At 44.5% G+C, this 14454-nt stretch overlaps 1 protein-coding gene across 1 annotated transcript in view; it reads left to right on the top strand.

The window, feature by feature from the left end:
* CACNG8 (calcium voltage-gated channel auxiliary subunit gamma 8) overlaps positions 1-14454 on the top strand; it is a 407801-nt gene that overhangs the window by 289598 nt on the left and 103749 nt on the right. The gene's annotated exons all lie outside the window — the stretch shown is intronic.

The raw sequence follows: 14454 nt of genomic DNA on the forward strand, positions 1-14454 counted from the left end.
TTAAAGCAGCCCAAAAGGCACGGACAAGGAGGACTGATGAGGCAGAATTACCATGATTAGCCCATGTGAGTTGGGCAGATGTATTAGTGGCGCGTAAAGCCACCCAACCACATCTGTCAAGTCTCGCAAACCCACAGATCCGACGCTTCTTTGCCCTCGCTCGAGCTGATGTTCTACCTCTAGCCCGTAATCTCAATAAAATGAAATGGCATGTCAAGCTGAAAATGTAAAATGTGTGAGGCAGAGGCGGAAGACCTGCCGCGCGTTATGCTCATATGCCCAGCATGAGTCCCTAAGGCTGTATTCTAGTACCATTTTGTTAAGGAGAGATGGTCTCTTGGAAAACTCAAATGCCGCCCTGTCACCTCTCTTGGCGGATTATGTCAAAGACATTACAAAATCAACTGCAGGTTGTATTTATGGCTCCTGGTGACTGATAGCAAACAGGATCAGTAGTCTCTGAGCATAGAGCACCAGGGTTTCATGGCTTCTGGGGCTTGAAGCAAGGATGTAAACTATTGATGTTCCTTTTTCCTCTTTGCTGTCCCCAGACATAAATTAGATACCTTCACAGGAGGATACATCTGTGATTATTTAATATAGTTTGAAGAGTTTTTATTCTCCGATCTTTTATGCATTGTATCCATGTTTATTTTGCCCCTTGGCATTAATTATCAAATCATATATATATATATATATATATATATATATATATATATATATATATATATATATATATATATATATATATATATATATTTTTTTTTAGATTTGTTGTTGTGTTTGAATTGTATCTGGTTTTAAAATGTTGTATTTTATTTATCGATATAATATTTTGCAGTTCTGAAAGGGTTAGAAAGCCGAAAGGGTAAATGAAATAATAAAACACCTCTGTCAGACTCCACACCTTCAACAGACTCTGCCCCTGCACCATATTCCCCATCTCTGCCCTTCATCAAACTATGCCCTTCCACCCGCACCTTGTCAAAATTTGGCTCCATAACAACATAAGAATGTTTTTAAGGCTGCGGGATTAGAAAGCTACTGGTCAGCTCTGTTCCCTTAACAATGTTATTATCTATGTTACTATTGCTGAAAGATTGTTTAACACATGGCATGCTAATTACATCATGGATGTGTCCACTATTGTCCAAAATATCCAACACCTCAAAAGTAAAAATGAGTAATGCGTTGAATTGTCCAGCACAACATTAGCTTTGTGGGTGAACTTTTACACTATGGGGCGTGCAAGCTTGAGTTTGTGGTAGTTTAAAATGCTTAGCTCCCTGCAGTTAGTTGGACTCTATGGTAGTCCCCCATTTGCTCGCAGGCGCAGTTGTTTGAGACCCATTTGCTCGAGTTTTCCTTTTACACATTTCACTGCAAATGTAGCTGGGGGTTAGGTTTAGGAGGTATATGTTAAGGTGGGGAGGATGCAGGAGGTAGCGGGGGATTTCCCAATGTTGTTTTTATGTGGTGAAATGTATAAAAAAAATACAATAAAAATCGAGCAAATGCCTGCTTAGCACTGCACAGCTTTTGTAAAGATGGCTGAACTGATATCTTGATGGGGCACGTCAGACCCTTCTTCTTCACAGCTGTCAATCAGCGCGTGCACATTTGCTCTAATGTTTTCTCTCTCACCCTTTTGTGATTTTGCGGACCATTTCACAGGCTTCTTAGTGTACTTGCACATTTAAATTTTCCCTATGCCCTTTTAGCTTCTGCACAAGCAATTTCAAGCGTGCTCCTTTTGGGCAGTTACAGACCTCTGAGACCCTGGCCAGATAAGGGGAACTAGTGCTGGCTTCTAAACACCATTTCAGTGCCCACCTCTGGGAACTCTGCGCTTGCCTTAAGAATAAACATGTTTTTAATATTGTAAAATGATACCTCCTTTTTAACCTTGACTTTTTTCTGGAGGGAAAATTCTGTTTTTTATGATGGTTTGAAAAAATGTGTGTCATGTGTTTTTGCACACAAATGTTTCTGTGTGAAAAGGAATTGCTTAGAAGAGCGCATATGTATGTTCATTAAGAAGAACCACCATGAGACTGGGGAGGGATACAAATAAAACCAATTAGGGCTCCGGCTGCTTTGCATAACAAAGAGCATTTTGGGAACATAAGAATAAACACAGATATTTATATCTGACAAAGATATAATATATCTTTGACTCAATTAGTAAATCACTAATGCACACTGGGTTTGGTGCTAATGTACCTTTTTTGTACAAAAGTCACACTAACAATAACGTTTTGTTAGTATCACCTGTATATATAAGTTTGGACAGCAAGCACTTTAGATGTGAGAGTTTATGATTGCTAATCACTTTGTCACTTTAATTTGAACCTGCGGTTTTTTGAGTTTGTGTGTTTCCTTCTTCAAAAGAGGGTGCAAGGGCAGTCCAGGTCCTATGGTAAAAGAGACACCCTCCCTGCATTTTGCTGTCTATACTCTGCTCGTGCTCATTGTGCAAACGTTCTCAGTGTGTTGTTGTGCCTCAGCTCAACTCAGATAAGTAAAATTAACTTTAATATGACAAATGGTATATTATAGTAAATAAATGTGCAGCGGCATTGGCAGTTTGATGTGCCTATTGGCTCTGTCTATCTAAAAGTGAGCATTTGTGGGTTTGTGGCTGGGTTGGTGGGTTGACGAAACATTGTGCCTTATACAATTTCACATTGTTTCACCAATCTGCACCCAATTTTGACTAGTTACCTGTTAGGACCCTTTGTACAATACTGACTACATGACATTTGAACACAACATCCCCTTCCCTGGATTTCAGCAAAAGTCAAAATGGTTTGTGGCTTTGCGAAGCATTGTTCCTTATACAATTTCCACACCATTTCACCAATCTGCACCAAGTTCGGCATAGTTACCTGCTAGGACCCTTGAGATATTACTGCCTACATAACATGTGGACACCCAACCCCTTTTCCCGGATTTAAGCACCTTTACACATGAGACGGTTACCTGAAATCGGTGAAACATCAATGTGGTTGTAAAAGGACCCGTCCTTAACCCTAGAATGCACAGTTTCTGGGACATATGCACCACAATGCACCACAACAAACTCCACCATGCCAGAGCGAGGCAACCGATGGGGAGAGAGCACAGTAGGTCCCAGTATGCAGCAGCACACCAACTCTGGCCTCCATTCAACATCTGCTCCGGGGTATGTCAGCCAGCCAGCCACACACTCATTCTCAGTGCCGTTCACATCAGAGTCCAAAGCACTTCAAGCAATAAGTGAATCAGAACAGCGACCTACAGGATCATTGATTTTCAACAATTGATGAGAGTGTTGTCATGTCTGTCCACAGAACCCGCTAGGAGAAAGGGTACTTTTTGCTTGTTGTCAATACAGCACTGGCATGAAGTGTCCCAGAGGTTCAGCGTGGTGATTGGAAGCGATGAAACCGTTAACGCTGAGCTTGGTAAACTTTTATCAATGCTTTCCCTGTAGTCATTGAGAAAGCACAAATTGGAGCGACTCTTCCAAGTGGTAACATGCAACAAACAGGTGGTACTGTGTCTATGGAAGGGATCACATTGGCTGGACATGGAGTCCTGGCTTACATGCCTGGTGCCACAGAAAGGGAGATCTGCAATGCACGAAATCCTGTATATAAACATGAGTTATTGTGGACTGATTTCCTAGAATGGTACAGTTTCTGAATGTAACAGTGAACAGCTTTTAGTTTCGCGTTAGTGCTATCGCACTCCCTCAGTCTCGCTATCTCTCTTTCTCCTCTATCTGGGAGTCGAGAGCTACCCACGCTCGTCTTGTCGCTCTCTTTCCCTTTTTTCTTTCCGCAGAGTATAGAACAGCATCTCAGATGACACCACTCCAAGGGCTAAAAGAGTTTATATGGTACTGTCTTGCTTCTTATTGCCAAGTAAAAACTCCAAATCCTGTACCGATTTATTTTAAAAACAATTAAAATCGTAACTTGGAAAATAAAAGAGAGAAAGCCCCAAATACATTTATTTTTATATTACACAAAAGCAACTGCTGGCAATTGAGTTATTATATGTGCCTACGTCCTGAAGTAAAACCAATCGTGTTTGTTGTAGGACATTGATTGAGTATGAGCGTATGGCTAAAGACTGGAAGGGAGACTAATGTCTGTGTTGCCACAAGATCTTTCCAACCCAAAATGGAGCTCCGTTTTGGCAATTTTGAGATTGTGGTAGTGTAAATGCATCTATGATTGGGTTTGTTCAAGGTAACCTTGGGGTGCTAGACATGCATTCCTAGGGCTGCAAACTATTGTATGACTATGGCTGTGATCAGTAACCCTTGACAAACACATTCTGCTATACACTGACCCACCTGAATTTTGGCCTTTTTTCCCAAACAGATTTCCCCAAACTTTGAGAGAGGTATGGCTGAGTGATTTGGGTGGTTAGGGCTAAGTAGAATAAACAGGGCTTCATGGTTTAATGTCAGGATCATTCATGTGGAGGTAGAGGCATGTGGTTGCACAGAACAGGATTTAGTTGAGGGAGAGGCAAAACTTGAATCGGCTTTAGTTGAGAGAGATGTAGCACATTAAGATAGGATGTAGATGCAGGAAAAAATAAAAGTAAGTTATAGATAAGGGATAGGTGGAAAATTAAAATAGAATATCGAGGGACGTATGAATGCATCATCCATGGTGTCGGATCCGCAGACAGCCGAGCCACCAAAATGGACGCCACAATCAGGTCCCTGAAGGTGGAGGACGCATGTGGGATAGGGGGACCGCCAAATACTGTCCCGTCGAAGCATAGATGGCTCCCAAGGAACTCCGAGGCTCAGCAACTGTGCCCCAAGTGTGGCTACAACCTCCAACACACAAGGGAGTGCCCAGTGAAGGGTAGAGTGTGTGGACACTTTGGAGCAGAGGGACATTTCGCTAGGATGTGCAGAGCACCCACCCCAGTCATCATTCCCAGAGGGCCCAGTAGAATGCCTACTGACATGCCACTGTGGCAAAGACAGGTGGCAGTCGTGGAACAAGAAATGGCAAGTCTGGATCTGGCAGAAGAGGAGGAGGAAGAGGTCTTCTTTATCTCGAACATTGACTCTCTAAAAAAGAGGAGGAGACAACCTATGTACATGGTGGTAGTAAGTGGAACAATGACTCCTGTACTCGTGGACGCAGGCGCATCGGTGAGCATGCTGGTGACCTTCCACTACAAGGCACTATCAGGGCCCCTGGAACTGCCATAGGCACGTTCCAAAATATTCTCATTTGGAGGGCCTTAACTGCTGCCCCTCTGAGGTGCATTTGTGACCAAAGTTGCTCACAAAGAAAAAGACATCAGAGCAAAATACTTTGTCACAGACATAAGCACGCACTCCTTGCTAAGCTGCGCAGCAGCGGAGGCCCTAGGCATTGTTCACTTCGCCCTCACAATGTATGGCAAAGACATCAATGAGACTCTGGAGAGGTTTGCCACAGTTTTCCAAGGGGTCGGGAAATTCAAGGGCGAAGGCATTAAACTGCACATTGATGAGAACGTGCGTCCAACAGCACTGAAGCAATGGAAAATACCATTCCACCTGAGACAACCGGTAGAAAAGGAATTGCAAAACCTAATAGATATGGACATCATAGAACTGGTGGAGGGCCTCACCCCATGGGTGTCCCCCATTATCGTTTCTACCAAACCAAAGCAACCCGAATCCGTGAGAATATGTGTTGATATGAGGCTACCGAACCTCGCAATCAAGCGCGAGAGACATATCACACCAACAGTGGACGGTGTGATTGGGAGAGTAACAAGGAGCAAGAGGGTTCTCCAAACTGGACTTGCATTCCAGGTACCATCAGCTGAAGCTACACCCGGATTTGCGCCACATCATGACCTTTACGACCCACCACGGGTTGTACCAGTACATACTCCTCAGCTTCGGAGTCTCCTCAGTGTCTGACGTTTTTCAAATTTTCATCCGGGTGGCCTTGGCAGAGCTTGAAGGAGTAATAAACATGAGTGACGACATCCTGGTTTACACCACATCAGAAACTGAACATATGTGTCACCTGGAAAAAGCATTGGAAAGATACCATAACCTAGGACTCAATCTGCACCGTGAAAAGTGTGAATTCATAAAGGACAGTATTGAGTTCTTTGGTTACGTCTTTCACGCCAATGTAATTTCCCCAGACATGCAAAAAGTCAGGGACATCCAGGAGGCGAAACCAACAGAAAATGTGTCGGAGATGAGAAGCTTTTTGGGAATGGTGACCTACTGTGGTAGGTTTATACCCAATTTGGTGACCCTCTTGGAACCCCTCTGGATGCTGACCAGGAAAGACACCGCCTGGGTGTGGTCTGGCAATGAACCAAGAGCCTTTGATACCATCAAAAAGGCACTCACAGGGGAGGAGTTGATGGCCTTTTTTGACCCGGGGAAAGAGTCCAAAATTATTGTTGATGCCAGTACGGTTGGCCTAGGAGCAGTACTCTCACAGCCAGATGCCCAAGGACAGATGAATCCATTTGCATATGCCAGCAAGGCACTCACCAGCATGGAACAATGTTACTCACAGATAGAGAGGGAGGCGCTGGCAGTATTATGGGGATGCTAACACTTTCGCATATACATTCTAGGAAAGACGGTAACAGTGATAACTGATCACACACCGGTACTCCCTATCCTGGCGGGGTCCTCTTCAAAACCACCCCCCAGGATTGAACAGTGGATGATGGCCCGTATTGGGTATGGAGTTGTACTGACCTACAGACAGGGTGCCCACAATCCCGCAGAATACTTGTCATGGCACCCCAGGTACTGCGGGGGACAAGAAGAACCAACACCCGTGGACATTGAGGAGCACGTTCATCTGCTGGTGGAAGCACCAACACCTGTGGCTCTCACCCTGGAAGAAGTGGCAGAAACCTCGAAAGAGGATGAGTGATTTCAAGTAATCCAGTAGGCCATGGTCAGTGGTGAGTGGAAACTGTACTATCCAATAACGCTTACAGAAACTGACAGATGCAACACGATCTGGAACAGCCGTGGCAAGTCCGACATGAGCTGTCAGTGACAGATGACGGCTTGCTTCTACGGGGCCGGCAGATTGTAATTCCACATGTACTGGTAGAAAGGGTGCTGGAGTTGGCACGCTGTGGTAACCGGTGAACAGCAAAAACCAAAACAAGACTGCGACCGAAGGTCTGATTTTCAGGCCTGGAAGCAAAGGTAGGTGGCCACGCGGGAAAGTGTGTACGGTGCCAGGCATCCGCCCAAGTCAACAGAGAGCCAAGAATCGAATCCATGCTCAGGACTGATGAACCATGGGATGTTGCCCACGTTGACTTCGGGACAACAGGAAGAGGGATGTATTTCCTTTTAATGATAGACCAGTGGACCAGGTACCCAGAGGTTGAGCTGGTGGAGTCTACATCATGTGAGCAGATCATACAAGTAATGGAAAAGGTATTTGCCACACACGGCTTCCCCAGAATCCTCTGCTCGGACAATGGACTTCCATTTCATGGGGGAAACTTTGTCGAATTCAAGGCAGACTGTGGCATTACACACCGGAGGGTGGCAACTGGATGGCCTTGCGCCAATGGAGAGGCTGAATGCTTCATGAGGATGCTAAACAAAGTGTTCCACAGAGCCATAGACCAAGGAAATTAGCTGAGGAGAACACTTTACCAGTTTCTAAGGGAGTATAGAAGCACCAATCTATGGGGGTGCCACCAGCTGACGCCCTCTTCAGGTGATATCCGAGAGGTCTTCAGCCAGAGGCAGAGGGTTGGCCGCCAGGCATAATTGACAACAGCAAGACGTCGGAGGACTGAAGGGCTCACAATGAGGGTGAGAACACCCAACAACATCTTAAATAACCGGACACAGAGGTGGGTGACACTGTCCTGGTATGAAACCGTCATCCAGAAGGAAAGCTGTCCCTCACGTACGAGCCCTCTGCCATGTGAGTTGTCCAGGTTAAGGACTCAATGGTGACTGCTGCTAAGCAGAGAGGAACTGTGACCAGGAACACCAGTTTATTTTTAAAGATGGGAGAGAAGGAGAGAGATTGGCAGGTAGAAGTTTCTCTGGCCCGGACTGCCAGCAATGAGCAAGCTCTGAGGGAGAGTGTGGGGGAAGCCGAACCCATAGCAGGGGAAGCGGAAGCAGCAGCCAGTTGGAAAAAGGTACCCTCGCAGAGAAAACCGATGGTGCCCAGCGCGTTTCAGAGACTACATAATGGGCAACCAGACCTGAAAGGACCGAGTGTCCCCTGTTTTGTATGGTACCATGTAAACGTTTGTCATGTTGACCCTGTTTGTTGCTAAGAGGCTGTGTTTGATATTGTTATAAAAAAGGAGGAATGTAATGGTTTCATGTGGCGCGACGGCAACGTTCTGCCATTGCGCGTGTAAGTATTAATAAAAGGTGCATTCCCGCCACACAACAGTGTGTGCCGGGAGCCCAAGCAGACAAGTCCTGTGTCCCGTGCCTTCATTAAGGTACTGGGAGCAAGGCCTTGCCACAGGGGGCCCGGGGGCTGAGTCCATAATCGCACATATCACTGAAGTGAGAGAATCGTAGCAGTCCTGACATTTGCCCCCCTTCCACTCTCATAATCCAGACGCGAAAGGTGTTATTCACTCAGACGACCCTATCGGCCTTACCATGGAGTGATCAAAGAAGAGATAAGCCTATAAGATCTGACATACATGGACATGCTGTCACTGAAGAAAGACAAAAGCAAGTGATGTTGTCTCGCTTCTGACACACGTAGATACACGAGATATGAAGCAGATATGCATTCATCATGAAGATACACAAACATTAGGTCAATCTGAATTTATACATGAAGAACATACATTGCACTCAATAGACACTAGAAAACACGTACTTGAATATATTTGCTGTAACGCAAGATGTATAAAAACACATACAATGTTTGCTGAATGTAGTAGAGCAATAGTGAAAAGCAGGTATTTTGGATAAAATGGACTGCACTGCCATGCTGAAATGAATGGGAGGGCTTGAAGGAGCATCGAAGCTGTAGAAAATGCAAATCCGCTGAATTAGCTAAAAGAGCACAGAAGTGAGCAGACTGGACAGTAGCTGCTTGACGTGCCAAGGTTACAGAGCACTTAGTGTAGCAGAAAAGGCACTAGATAAGGATTCCCAGGCGCACAGAGTATACTCCTGAACTAATTAAAGTCTGAACAAGCATAATCAACTATCATGAGCCAGGTGCACTATAATTATAAGTCAGAAAGCACCATGAAAAATAAGCTCAAGAGTGATCCAGTGAATATTAGCTAAAATACTTATAAGCGCAGGGTAAAATAATTCCAAATGCGGTCTTCTCACATGTGACAACCAATTCAAAAACACTGTCTATTCATTATGTTTTATTTTTTTATTTAAGGTTTACAGTTTTTTACAAACTTTTACCATTTAACAAAACTTATCAGAATACATTTCCACTCCATTTAAACAGACGACAGTCTCTCCAAGGTAATTTCTAAAAATGTGTTTAATGCATATGACCATCCAGGCCTCTCCCCTGCATAAAGAGCCTCCCGCTAGGCCTCTGTATTTAGGCCAAATTACCCCAGTAGGTGGCTACATAGATATAGGGTTCTTAAACTTCGCAGTTTTTGGCAAAACAAGATCAAATGTTTTAACGACTCCTTCTGTGAGTTACAAAGTCTGCATTTCGGATGCGCAGTTAAACCATATCTGTGAAGTGTAGTGTTGTTATGAAGGATGTTGAACCGGAATCTCATAAACAGTTGTCGATGTTTGACACTTAGAAACTTTGTCAAGTAAGCCGGACTGTATGTTATAAGAACCTAGCAAGATCTTTGTGAGTGTGTGGGTTTTCGAGAGCCCCCTTTTGTTTCTGTCTTCTGCCAGTGAATTTCGAGGCATTTTTTCGACCAAATGTCTAGGGGGAAATCTGAATAACTTCCAGATTCAGATACCAGGATCGAAGTCCATTCATTAGTACCGGACACAGAGAAACCAAGACCTATACTCCTTCTGAATTCTCAAAAAAAAAAATATAAGATAGGACCCACTTCAAAGTTTATAGCCCTGAATCATGGCCTAGGTAACTAGAGATGGTAGCTTATGAATGGGAAAGGTGGCACTTGAATGTTCTCCCCTGCCATAAAATATTGCTCATGTGCTGATGACCTCCCAGAGGATCAAGGTTGGCGAAGCCAAAGCCAACCAATAATTGCACTCAAATCCTTTTATTTTTTAACAAAGCTGCATTAGCCAATCAAGTAGTATAGAGATGACTTATACTCAACCTCATCAATTTAGAGGTGGTTCCGGGCAGAGCCATCAGATAGATTAAGACCAATCAGAATGTCGACCCATACATATTATATATGCATATGAAACAGATAACCCAATTCCACCTCCCAGTAGGTTTTACTTACCCAGATAATGTTGTGACAGCAGAAGTGAGGTATTTTTGCCTTTTAAACCATTGTTACCTATTAAGAGTGTAGAAAGCTTTGAGACTTGTGTGCTTAACTGCTTCCCCTGGTTTACAATTGTTCAATAAAACAGGCCTTTGTCACTTACTCTGACTCTTCTGTTTTAAGTCTGGGATTTCCCAGTCCACATGGTCTGCACAAGGCTGGATTGTAGTTGATGGAGAGGTAGAAATCTGAAATAGGATAGGTTATGTTTTCCATGTCCCTCAAATATGTCCTACCTTAATGTTCTACAACCCCATTTACTAATCCTGTCAAATGGCTGCCTTAACGTCTGCATTCTAACTCTGCTACTTGCCCTGCTTGACAGAAAAAACACTGAACCAAAAACTAAAAAAGTGATGGGTGGAAGGTTTTGAATTAATCTGAACCACTGGCGTTGCTCTGGGCAACCTTCCACACCACCGTTTTTTAGCCCGTCTGTGCCATTGCAAAAGGGGTCCAGCCATATGCAAATCAGTCAGGTACTGCTACCAATGGGTGCCCGAAGTGCTAGGCTAGGTCCCCTCTGCACGGAAACACAAGCAACCCCAGACATGTTTCGGCCTTGTTGGGCCTCCTCAGTGAGGTGCAGCTTGGTTCCTTATGGCTCAGCGAGCAAGGGACCCATGTCTGGGCATACCCTCTCTCACATAGGGAGACAAACTGCAACCAAAAAAGTGATGGGTGGAAGGTTTTGAATTAATCTGAACCACTGGCGTTGCTCTGGGTTTGGGGATGTTTGTGGTCTCGTGCAGAAGGGATGTGGCCTAGAAGTTCGGGCTGGACTGCCTCTTTTGGGTTGGGGCCAAGCCTGATTTGCCTATGGTCTTTCCCCTTCTGTAATGGCTTGGCAGGCGAAGAACGGTGGTCTGGAGGGTTGCCCAGATCATTGCCAGTGGTTAAGATTCATTCTAAATCTTCCAGCCATCACCTCTTTGTTTTTGCTTTGACAGAAAAAACACGTCAGTCAGGAGGCACGAGTTACATTCATTGGGCCTCATTACGAGATGGGCGGTAAGGGATACCGGGCACCGTTAAGGAGACGGTGCTGGTAATCCCTTAACGTCCAATTCCAAGGTTCCTTAGCGGGAACCGTAAAGGACATGTGGTCTGACCACACGTTCTTTACGGGGCCCGTTAAGGGACCTTGGAGCTAATAACGGGCCCACAATTAGCGGGCCCGTTATTAGCGCCTTCCTATTGAGCACTATGGGGGCTCAAATGGGGAATGGCATTTGGAATGGGGATTTACTGGTTCTGCCTAGGTCGGAATGTCCCGGTAGGTCCCCACTCCACCAGACCGGACTCGGACACGATTTTGGAGGCAGCCATGGTGCTAATAGCACCATGGCTACCTCCAAAGTCATAATGAGGCCCAGTGTCTCTAAATGCCCCCTATTCTTTGGGCAAGTCCACGTTCCTAATGTATTTAGAGAAATGTCTTAGTAACATTTTGACAATGGAAAGTTTAGAAATCTTTTTGTATATGAAAGTCTTTGAAATCTTTTCGCCAATGAAATGTCTTAGAAACCTATTTTCGGCAATAGAGAGCATTCATTGGCTGTAACCCAGAACGTTATCTTTATCGTAAGGCATGAAGTAAAAAACCACAGTGGCCACCTTGAACAATACAAAAACATGTGCTATGTGTCCAATTGAAGAGAATAGTACCCTTCTTTGTGTGGCCGGTCCACATATGTGTTGATTGTGTGGAAAGGTCTTAGGGCCTCATTACGAACATTCCAGACCGGTAACAGTGGTGCCGGTAAGCCTACTGAAACTGTTGCTACCGAACTGGCGCACTCCGAGTGTGTGGGCGGCTGCTGTCCTAGCCCCCATGTCTGACCTGTAGGGCGGGACAGCACCCGACCGCAGACTTTCTGGGAAGCAGCGGCACCATTATTAACTGGGTAGCTGGATTGAATCTTTACACAAGCCAACATCCATTTGTCTATCATGGCCGTCCTTGCCATGTTACATTTTTCACTACAGGAAGCTTCTGTAGAGGAGCAACTGTATACCTCTGCAGGAGACCCCGCCCCCTTCCTCCTATATGTTGGAGACATAAGACTGTTCTGTGTTTGACACCAGCTGTAGTGCCAATACCAAAGCGTGTGTTCGAAAGAAGATACCTGTTGAGACAACCTTACCAAATGTATCCCCGAAGTGATGACAACCTAAGGTATAGACTCCCTGAAGGAATATGGGAAGGAACAAAGAAAAGAAGCTAGTGACATCATAAAAAGTATGCACAACTTCCTGAGATACTGACTGAAGAGGAAGTAAAGATCCTAAAGAAACCAATGATGAAATATAGAATCAAGTGAACTTTTAAATACCAAAAAGAAGATTACACGTGCACAATGTGCTGCAGAAAATCAACTGGTCAATAAATGTACAGACGCTGAAATGCAAGGTAGACTAAGTCATCATAGAAGCTGGCTCTATGCAGTGAATAGAACGCAGGCGAAGCCGACATTTTATAGAAGCTGGACATTGGTATCGTGAATTTAGAAAGCCAGGACCCATGAAGCGGGAAGAGAAATCTGTGTCGCAACAAGAATAATCAGAATCATGGAGCTGCATGGTGAGGTTGTCTGACCTGGAGTCAAGACTGAAGCAGCCACGGTAAGCTATCTATTCTGGAAATAAGCAAACATGCGGAGGATGAGTCTTCCCTTGTTAAGGTGCAAAGAAAGAACATCAAGAGCACCAAGTTTAATTCTTTTAGAGCATTTTAAACCTATAAAATGGACCAAATCGTGGTCTCCTGTCATGTGAGCCAAGGATTGAAATAACGTTCTAACTTGGAGTCCGAGACACGATAGTGAGTGCTCTCACTCCTGTGCATTCTCAAAGACAAGGATATTTTGCAAGGCCAAGTACAAAGACAATCTTCATGGCAGAAGGCATAGGCAATGAGAGATGCTGGGCTAATTAGGTGGTGGGGTAGTATCATGCCCCATCTCCCCGCACCTGGGTCGGGCCTTACGTGCTGCTAAATTAACCAAATGTTCCAGACATAACACAAGCATGCCAACCAAATATATTAGTTCATAACATGAAGAACCTTATAGTTTGAATACAAATGAAAAACTGTGTATCTAATGTTTCTGAAAATGACATGATTTAGAGGTAGGCAGATGTTGTCCAGCTGATAGTGGACAGCCAATCACAATCCTAGCTCCCATGGAATAGTATACTTAGATTTTTCCCTTAGCCAATCCCAGCCAAAGATAGTTTTTGCACTATTGCTACATAGTATGATATTATTCTGACGCATTATACAGTATAAAAACTGTATTTTGTGCAGAGATCATTGACAGACTGAGCGTACGTCTGTTGATGTTTGTTGTAAACTCCATGTTTTAGATAATCGTTAATAAATCAGTACTTTGCCATCTTCCTGAATTGGTTTTGTTATTTGGACTCAGAATTATTCTGTATGATCCCAACCATTACATATGCATGTTCCTAACATGCCCTACGCTCACGTGGTAGTGGTGCGGATGGTTTAAAGATCCAAACTAGTTCTGCGCCAGAGTTACGGATGATCGGGCACCCTCCGCAATGAGCTCGAAGATTGCATAGTTTCCTGTGGAGAGCGGCCAAATACAAATAAACTTGCAAGAAGAACCGAGATGGTGGGCAGGTCCCCCTTTGAAGAAATCCCTGCTCGTTTACACGTGAGCGCTCTGCGAATAGAAGGCGAAGTGGTCGGATTGGAGGAGGAGTCTATACCAAAGGCCTCAAGTTGATTAATGATTGGTAAGTAGGCTAAGGGGAATGGCAGTATAAAGGGGCAGGATTATGATAATCTTGAGTAACGGGAAATACTGTGAAGATAAGTGATAGCGGGCATCATTAGGAGTTTGGATGTAACCATGGCGCTAATAGCGACATGGCTGCCTCCAAATCCTTACCGACTCCGCCCTGGTGAATGGAGATATTGCCGCCCCATTCCAAGGTTGGCGGGGCGGTAATTCCCCA

The sequence above is a fragment of the Ambystoma mexicanum genome, chromosome 1q, assembly GCF_040938575.1.
Source record: "Ambystoma mexicanum isolate Mex_15411 chromosome 1q, UKY_AmexF1_1, whole genome shotgun sequence".
NCBI classification, from domain to species: Eukaryota; Metazoa; Chordata; class Amphibia; order Caudata; family Ambystomatidae; genus Ambystoma; species Ambystoma mexicanum.